Source organism: Monodelphis domestica, chromosome 1, assembly GCF_027887165.1.
Source record: "Monodelphis domestica isolate mMonDom1 chromosome 1, mMonDom1.pri, whole genome shotgun sequence".
Taxonomy (NCBI): domain Eukaryota; kingdom Metazoa; phylum Chordata; class Mammalia; order Didelphimorphia; family Didelphidae; genus Monodelphis; species Monodelphis domestica.
In genome coordinates this window covers 317,254,219-317,263,917 of record NC_077227.1, presented here as the reverse complement: position 1 = coordinate 317,263,917, position 9,699 = coordinate 317,254,219, and the positions used below count along the sequence as shown (strand labels likewise).

Genomic DNA, 9,699 nt, shown 5'->3' with positions numbered 1-9,699 from the left:
AACAGAGCCCTCGGTGTTGTGTGTGCAAGTGGATGTGTGAACGTGTTTAGGGGACAGCCTGGCATGGTCTGGCACGGCTTGGCACGACTTAAAGCTAGAAGGGACCTTAGACCCTATTTAGTCCAATTCTCCTCCGCCCCCTCCCCATTTTTTCCAGATGAAGAAGGAGAGACCCAGAGAACTGAATAACTTGCTGAAGACGACCCAGTGAGTCTGCAGTCACTTGCCTCTATTTCGGGGGGCCATGGAAACACCTAAGTCCACGGGGTGCATTTATGCATGTCTGTATATAGATGTGATCTTTTTTTGGTCACTGGTCTTCAGGGAATGGTCCCCGACTTTGGGATTCTGTTCCAAGGTGGAAGGAGAGAATCTCCGATTTGCCTCAGGGGAAGCTGGGAAAGTGCTGATAGATTGCAGCTGCTGTGGCCCCAGCATGAAGTGAAGGATTTGCACCCCTCCTCCCCTCCCCTCCCTCCTTTCACCTCTCCCCTTCTTCCTCCCCTCTCCCCCTTGGAGGCTTGGTTGCTGCGGGAGTCGGGGAGTTAGCCCTTAGTCCACATTCCCAGACATTCTTTTCAGTTCGGGATAGATCTAATAATAACAACAGAAATAACAATAGTAGTTGATAGTTTCTGTACCCTTTATTTTACTAGGCACTTTACATAAATTACCTCTTTTGATTCCTATCTCCAGTCATTACAACTCCAAGCCAAATCCACTGATCCCTTTCTAGGAGAGTCTTAGTATATTGGTAGACTAAGTCTGGAGTATTGGCTGCTCTAGGTCTTGTCTCAACATGGCTCAAAAATCTCTTGCTATTAGTTTCCCATCTTGACCAACTTTTGGCATTCAATTTCTTTTTTCCAATACATAAAATTTTACTTCCCTTTACTACATGCATCCATAATGAGGTCTTTGGAGCATGCCAAGATCCTTCTGGCAGTGGGGGCTAGAGTGGCCACATTACACATCAATTAAACATTATTGATATCTTTTATTTTTATATCACCTACATTTCCCAATGTACCTCCCTTTGCCAAAGAGGCATCCCTTGGAACAAAGACTAAAAAAAAAAAAAGCCAGTTCAGCAAAACCAACCAATACATCAATCAAATAAAGATTCCATACCCATAGGTCCCCATATTTCTATGGAGAAGGAGTGAAGGGATGCCTTCCCACAGTTCTTTGTGGCCAAGCTTTGTCATTATTATTTTACAGCAGTCCGCTTGGGTTCTTTTATTGTTATTTTTCCCCCTACTAACATTATTCCCTTCAGTACATTGTTTTCTTCTTCACTTCTGCTTATTTTATTTTGTGTGAATTTATACAGATCTTCCCATGATTTTCTCTTATTCACTGCTTCTAACAGCATCTTCCACTCAATTTCTAAGTTCAAATTCAAAAGAGACTCCATTTACCAAAGAACTCAGAAAGCATTTGCTTTCTCAAAAGAGGAGTTATTTTGAAAGCTACACTATTTTGGTCTTTCATTATTTTATGTTTTCCTAAGAATTGATTTTATTGTTTCATTTGACTGAGTTTAGGCACTTTTAGTCATTTGGTCAGCTCTTTAAGACAGCTTAGAATAATAGTTATTAAGCATGAGCTATGTTAACCAAAAAAAAAAAAGAAGAAGAAGAAGAAGCAAATCTTTCACACACACACACACATTCTTTTCTCTTAATGCTAACCTGTTTTCAGTCTGGTTCCAGAGGAAGTTGGTTTAGTGGAGGACCCTGATTGTGGGCTCTATCAACAGCCTCATTCTTGTTATATTTCCAAGGAAATGAAATATTAGAAACCATATCGATTTACTCCAGATGCTGGTTTTCTTCCTTTCCAAGGAGTTCCTAGTCCTATACAGAAATGAGTTTGGCCATTTTTTCATTCTTTGGGAAAGACCAGGTCATAGAGGAAAGAGCCCTGGGGTAGGAGTCTGTAGACCTGAGTTTTAGTCTTGGTCCTGTCACTAATTCAGATGTTAGGTAATGCTATAGGAGTCATTTCTCTTTTCTTGGTTTCATTTCCTTTACCAGAAATGGTTGGACTAAATATTCTCTAAAGCTCCTTCTTAGGTGTCACAATGGTTAGAACACTAGACTAAGAGGCAGAATGAATGGGTCCTCACTGTCTTCTTAATTATCTACCTGACAATGACATACATCAAGATTCTTCAGGTTCTATGAACTACAATGGGTCTCTGCTTTAGTGGAAGCACCTTTCTTTTAAGCCTTATTGCCCCTATTGTAGATGTCTTCTCAGTTACCAAAGAGAGGGATAGCCACAACGATCACAGGTGGGCTGCCTCATCATTATTTGTCTTTGTGGTCACAATCTGAGAACCCTTTAGCTCAACTTTCTGACTTGGAGATCCCTAACTGTACAGTGATCATCATCTTGACAATTATATTCATTGAAAGAAAGCTGCTGTAAAAGATAGAATGAGTAGGATGTACATTTCCAGAGAACTGTGCTTGAGTATTTTTGTACAAATTTCCATTGTGGCCACAATGGTCAGTTGCAAGCAAAATGAATACTTGTTTATAAAATACTGTATATAAATCCTTAGGGCAAAACCTTTTCAGCACATTATTACAAACTTCATAAATCCTATTTTTCCTGGATAATAAGTAACACAGTTGCAAATATCAAGAACTATCCAGTTTGTAAGTCTAATTTTCAAAATGCCAGGTTTTTAAAAATTAAATATTAAAAAAAAAAGTCCAAAAGGCTCATCTTCTGAATTCAAATCTAGCCTTAGACACTTACTAGCTGTGTAACTCTAGGCAACTCACGTAATCCTATTGACCTCAGTTTCTTCATCTGTCAAATGAGGTGGAGAAGAAAATGGCAAATTACTCTGGTAGCTTTGCCAAGAAAACTCCGAATGGGGTCATGGAGAGTTAGATATGACTGAAATGACTGAATAACAGCAAAGGCCTTTCTAGCAGTGATAATTTATGTTCTATGTTCTAAGGTTCCCTTTAGCACTAACATTTATGTTTCATGATTATGGGGTTATTTCTAGCTGTGACACTGTGTCTTTTGTTATAAAGATCCTTCCAGCACTGATACTCTGGGATTCTCTTTCTTTGGTCTTGTCCTGAAATTGGTAATGGAAGTTAGTCCTATATTGAACACGACCAGGAAAAGAATGGTGTGTGTGTGCGTGTATGTGTGTGTGTGTGTGTGTGTGTGTGTGTGTGTGTGTGTGTAAATTTTGCAGGTTGACTTGGGTTTCTGGTTGAATTATTTTCAGTTTTGAGGTGATGAGAGCCTTGTCTGTACTACTTGCATTTCCTTGTTTTCTTTTCACTGGGGCTAGGGTAAAAGGATCAGGTCTATTTTTTTCTAATGATTACAAAACAAACTTCCCAACAATTGGAGCTGTCCAAAAGTAGAATGAGTATTCAGATTTGAGGAGGGAAGGTTTGGGTGGGGTGTGACATTGGATGGAGAATGATGATTGTATTTGAAAAGTCATCCTGTTTGAGGACTGATAAAATGTGTTCTTTTTGGCCTCAGAGGGTAGAATTTAGAATCAAGAGCAATTGGTCAAAGCCTCAAATGCACATTTCAATAAGGAAAAATTCCTAACAATTTGTTGTTGTCATTTTATAGTCATGTTTGACTCTTTGTGACCTCATTTGTGGTTTTCTTTTTTAATGTTTTTCTTTTCTTTTTTTAAGTTACGTGTAGAAAATAATTTTTAAATTTATTTTTTAATGTTTTATTTTTCAATTATGTGTAGAAATAATTTTTGACAATTGCTTTTTGACATTTTAAAACTTAGATTTTCTTCTCTACTCTCCCCCTTTCTCCTGGAGGATAATATAGTCCAATATAGGTTAGATCCATAATTTCATGTAATACCTATTTCCATATTGCTTATGTCATGATAGAAGACACAGATCACACATACAATAGAAATTTCATGAAGGATATGTAGCGGAAGATGGTATGTTTTGATCTGTACTCAAATTCCAATAGTATCTTCTTTGGCTATGGATAGCATTTTTTTCATGAGTTACTTGTGGTTGGTGTAAAAAATAGACTTGAATACAGGACTACAATCCCCACAAGCCTTTGCTCCACTTCCCCAGAATGCCTTGTAATCTCACCTGGGCTGAGATTGAGAAGGTATTTAAGCTGATTCAAAGGCTTTTGGGTCTCTCTTGGGTCTTTTGGACTTCCGTTTTGCAGCAGGAGCGTCTCTTGCGTGATGTGAGGTTATTTTGTCTAGGCCTCTGGCCTAGGCACATGTTTCTTACTTGTATATTCTTTAATCTTTAACCTTTAATAAACCTCTAAAAAATATAATACTTCTTGCAGAGAGAAACTAATTTCTACCTGCCTCAGTCTCCCCATCTCCCCTAAATTTTAATCTTTACATTGGTTATCTTGGAGGCTTGCTTTGCTGATAATGGTTTAGTCTTTCACAGCTGATCATCATGTGATATTTGTTACTATATACATTATTTTCTTAGCTCTGCTCACTTAACTTTGTATTAATTCATATAAGTCTTTCCAGGTTTTTCTGAACTCATCTTGTTCATTATTCCTTATGAGTCAATAGAATTATCTTACAATCATTTACCACCACTTGTTTATTGAATCCTCAAGTGATGGACAACCCCTCAGTTTCCAGTTATTTGCCACTACAAAAAGAACTGCTAAAAATATTTTGGTACAGGTAGGTCTTTTCCCCTTATCTCTGATCTCTTTGGGATACAGACCTAGTATTGCTGCATTAGGGTATGTGTAGTTTTTTGGCCCTTTGAGCCTAGTTCCATATTGCTATCTAGAATAATTATATCAGTTCACAGTTCTACCAGCAGTGTATTAGTGTCCCAGTTTTCCCACAGCCCCTCCAACATTTATCATTTTCCATTTTGGTCATGTTAGCCAATCTGGTAGGTGCAAGGTGGTATTTAGGGACTGTTTAATTTTGCATTTACCTAATCAATAATGATTTTGGGGCATTTTTTCATATGTGTATGGTTAGTTTTAAATTCTTCCTCTGAGAATTGCTTATTCATATACTTTGACCATTTCTCAGTTGGGGAACATTTTGGGTTTTCTTGGCAAAGATAGTGGAGTGGCTTGCCATTTCATTTTATGGATAACAAGACTGAGACCTACAGAATTAAGTGACTTAACCAGGGTCATACAGGTAGGAAGTGTCTGTGGCAAGATTCGAACTTATGAAAATGGGTTTTTCTAACTCTAGCCCTGGCTCTTTATCCACTATGCCACCTACCTGGTCTCTGAACAATTATGGGGAATCCAGGAGTAGAATGAATTTTTTTGAGAGATAATGAGGTTCTCATCACTGGAAATTTTTAGATGGATAATCAAGTAACAGTGATATTATAAGGGGGATTCCTCCTTACAGTCCCCTGCTCATCTAAGTCTGAGAGTCTTGGATTCTATGAGAGGATGGTTGAAGAATATCACTCTGGGCAATATCAGAATGCTGCTTTCACCAAAATAACATGGAAATGTTGAGGGGATGGACTACACCATGCTTGATTGGGGCTCCAAGAAAACCAGAGGTCAAGAGGAAATCACATGAGGCCATGGCTCTATAACTTCCTAGGATATCACAAGGAGTTTATGGACAAGCAAATATAACATCAAGTAGATTCATCCATACTTCTAATTGCCTTCTCCTGGCCCATTGTTCTAAACCTTGTTTATTCTCTTTTCCCTTGTGAATCAGCACTGGAAAATACATTCTTGTGGTTTAGCATATGCTGGAGGCAATGGTGAGATGGGAAAAGAGGGAAGTAGGAGCAGGAACTAGGCACCAAGATATAGTCATAGCTCAGGATGAGGGGGAAATTAATTACAGATCCAGGCAGCAGATCTCTGAAATCAGAATGTTGAGTAGCCTCAGGGGCCAGCTATATCCAATAGGCTCAGAGCCTCCAGTTGGAAGTATAATGAACATGGCAGGTTTAGAAAGCAGTGGCAACCCTGAGGCTGAGGGCAAAGATTCTCTGGGTTGACTCCAGTAGAAACTGATGCTCTATTAAATTTATTCAAATTGGGGAAGCCTAAGACCTCACGAGATGGGATCCTTTTTGAGAAGTACAGATTCTTGCAGGTCCTAACAAACTGAAAAAGTTCCCAGAAGAGGCCTGGGGATGGGCTAGTTAATTTGGAAAGACTCATTTCTAGGTGGCTTGCAGGTTGATGAATATTTTCATTGCCTCTAACTCTTTGTGGCCCCTTTGGATAATTTTTTGGGAAAGATGCTGGAGTGGTTTGCCATTTTACAGATAAAGAAACTGAGGCAAACAGGGTTATGAGATTTTTTTCCCCAGGATCCCACAGCTAGTATCTGAGGTCAGATATGAACTCAGGAAGAATGAATGCTTATGACTCAAGGCACTCTATCTACTGTACCATCTAATTGCCAGTTCTAGTAAACTATCAATTTACAACTTAATTGTAAAGGGTCTGTAGTCTGCTTGAGTTGGGTTGCAGTCTGCTACAAGGGTGAAACCAATCAAGTAATCAATAAATTAACAAACATTTATTACACACTTATTTTATACCAGGCACAAACACCAAGTTGTAGAGATACAAAAGAAAAAAGTAAATAGTCCTCATCTTCATGATGCTTATATTCTCTTGGGGGAGCAATAACTACAGATATTAGTGTAACCCAGGGCTTAGGGGTCTCCTCATTGACGGAGATTGATTATTAAATGCTTCTATGCATAGAAGGGTAGAGAACTTGGGAGAGAAGAGATTTTGGTATTTTGACATTCAGCTTCCAGCGAGAAAATATAAGGTTCCAGAATCTCTTCAGAAAGAGGTTTCTGAAGGGAGAAAAAGACTCTAGAAAGAATCCCATATGCTTTTCTACATGGAAGGCATCTTACAGGAGGTGGCATTTGACATATTGAAGTATAAGTATGAATCTATGATACTAAAATGCCAAAATTCTAGATTCTATCATGCTAGTCCCATGATTTTGATAGAAAAAATGTTTTGATTTTAAGATACCAAGATTCTATGATTCTAAGTATGACAGACAACTTAGTCTAGAAAGCCAGGGAGGTAAGATTTTATCCTTCTTCCTTCTCTAACCAGGTTTCTCAGATATCCTTAAAAGGGGTTTGGGGTGTGTCTAGACTCTGAAAATGACTCCAGCCCCAACTGATGGTGCTGTCCTAAATGTAGAGGGTGGTTCTCTCTACCCTAGCTCCATTTCGCCAATAATAGATTAATAGATTTTATGCAGAAATATTTACTTTAGAAGGTATAATCACAAATTACAAACATACTCTGCCCCCAACACAAGGAATCCTTGCTGTCAGCACCCTCTCAGTCTCTGGGGAGGGGAGGCAGCTTAGGTCCATAGCTTTCCTTGGTTTCTATAGAATGTAGTCTCGGTTCCAAAATCCCACACTCTCCCCTCAAGCTCAGAGTCCCAGACACCAGCCTTCTCAGGGCTTCCATGCCAGCCTGGGCCCCCCTATCTGTAATCCTGTCTTCAAGGGCTCCATGATTCTCTTTTCTTATCTTGGGGGATCACTTTCAGCATCTGAAACTGAGAACAAGCATAGTAGAAACAAACACCTCCAAACCCATTTTTCACAACTAGGGTAAAAGAGGATGTAGAAGAAAGCCCTTCTGCTTTATGGAGTCCTTGCTGTGGGTTAGCTAGAATCTTCATGATCCAGACACAGAAGATACGAGATGCCCCAAACCAAGAAGCAGGAGAGTGAACAGCTTAGTCTTTCCAGTTTTAAAGATATAGACAACCAACGAAATGAGGCTATCATGACCTACGTGGTAGGAGAAGAAGAGGTCTCCATGTTAGGCAATCTAGACATGCTCCAGAGGACCCTCAAAGGTGAATTGAGCATACTCAGACATAGAAGAAACACAGATTCTCAGATTTTAAGATACCAAAATTCTGTGATGATCCATTTGGTGCCAGATGATTTGGTGAAAAATCTCCTAATAGCTACTTAGCAGCAATGTCTTCCCCAATTTCTTGGTGAGCACTGGGCTAGGATGCAATGGGATCTATCCCAATATTTCCACCTTTTCTCATGAATAAATAGATTCCCCTGTGGGCGGCAGAAATGGGGTATTTCTCTGATCTGGAAGCTAGCAGCTAGCATGCCAGCCCAAGGCTGAACCTGTGGACCCCATTAGCTTTAGCTATCAGCAATGGGGCATAGCTCAGGGGAGAAGAAAGTAGAATAAATAAAGATAAAAATTCCCAGCCTTCTTTCTCTGGCACTCTCTCATTATCTCAGCCGTTCCCAGAGATGATCAATAAACAATTTGCATAGGTTTCCCTCTCTCCTCTTCTATTTTTAAAATCAATATTTAATGGGGGGCAGTGGGGCCCTTTTGATGGTTCTCGTCCTTCTGTGCCCTCTTTTAATATGACAGAGACAGAGACCCCAGCAGGTGCTCAGGTGTAGAGGTCAGGTCTCCATTCGGAACCTTCGGGAATGGAAGGCCTGGATAATGTGTGCAGCTGGCCTGGACGAGGGCAGGCGGGAGCTGGGGAGTGTGGTGATGAATTTTAACGATCTGGGAAGACAAATGAGCCTGAGCTGCCATGCAATTAGTGGGCTGTGGAAAGATGTGTTGGGTCTAAATGAGGGACATGATCTGCTCTTCGCCCGCAGTGGGGAGGCTGCCCTCCCTCTGAAGGCTGTAATGAGCGAGGGAGATGAGATCCCAAACAGGTTGACAGAACAATTAAAGGAAGGGAGGAAGGGGAGGAAATTCAAAATGTGGTAAACCATCAAGGGCATAGATAGGTGGTCAGAGATGGAAATCTGGGAGGTGCCCCAGTCCTTAGGAGGGCTTCTTATTTGACACATGGGCTTCTTAAAAACGCCCAGTTGCTTTGGTATTAAAGAGTGGGGCAAGATCAAAAACTTTCTCTTGTAGTTAGGAGGAGGAGAAGGAAACTCAAGAATATCAACCCAGGAAGAGAAGATAAACCTTAAAAAAAGGTGTTTGTTAGAAAGGCTGCAAACAAACAAAATGAATGAATGAACAAACAAATAAATAAATAAATGAATAAATAAATAAAAAGGCTGGGCTTAGAATCAAGACAATTCAGTTCATATTCTAGCTCTGACACTTGTTCATTCTGACCTTGGGCAAGTCATTTAACCTTTAAGACCTCACGTTTTTTTCATCAGTGAGTTGGAGATAACAATTATTACATTATTTGTATTTACAAGATTATTAGTGAGGAACATGCTTTGCCATCCTTAAAATACTTTAGAACTGCAAGTTATCATCATCATCATCATCATCTGTTCCATGGGTTACTATCTTTTTTTTTTTTTTAAATAAACAAAGGAACATCTTTTATTTTTCCAGTCTTCTTGTATGGCTTCAAGTGACAGAATGCTGCAGTCTCTGAAGAATTAAAATTGTGTGTCATCTAAAGGGCAGTGAAGAAGTGCATGGTGGACACAAACTGTCTATAATACATTGTAAAAAAAGGAATTATGCAGAAGAAGCAGTGTGATGAATGTCATCAAAGAAATGGATGATTGAAAAAGAAGTTGGGCCAGTCTCATGGGGAGAGTGAGAGATGACTGACTGATGGATAGCTCTTGTGCTCCATAAAAGTCTTTCTCCCCCTGTATGCAGGGTCCAGTGCCAAAGCTGAGGAAGGTGACTGATCCCAATTTGTTATGC

The 9,699-nt window shown here is 39.7% G+C and overlaps 1 long non-coding RNA gene across 1 annotated transcript in view; it reads left to right on the top strand.

Annotated features, from left to right (window-relative positions):
- LOC107648888 (uncharacterized) overlaps positions 1–9,699 on the top strand; it is a 9,739-nt gene continuing 40 nt past the window's right edge. Inside the window, exons 1-3 of the long non-coding RNA XR_457596.2 lie at positions 1–207; positions 4,535–4,696; positions 9,376–9,699. The exon at positions 9,376–9,699 is cut by the window's right edge and continues 40 nt beyond it. This is a non-coding gene — a long non-coding RNA (uncharacterized LOC107648888). The remainder of the gene's footprint in view (positions 208–4,534; positions 4,697–9,375) is intronic.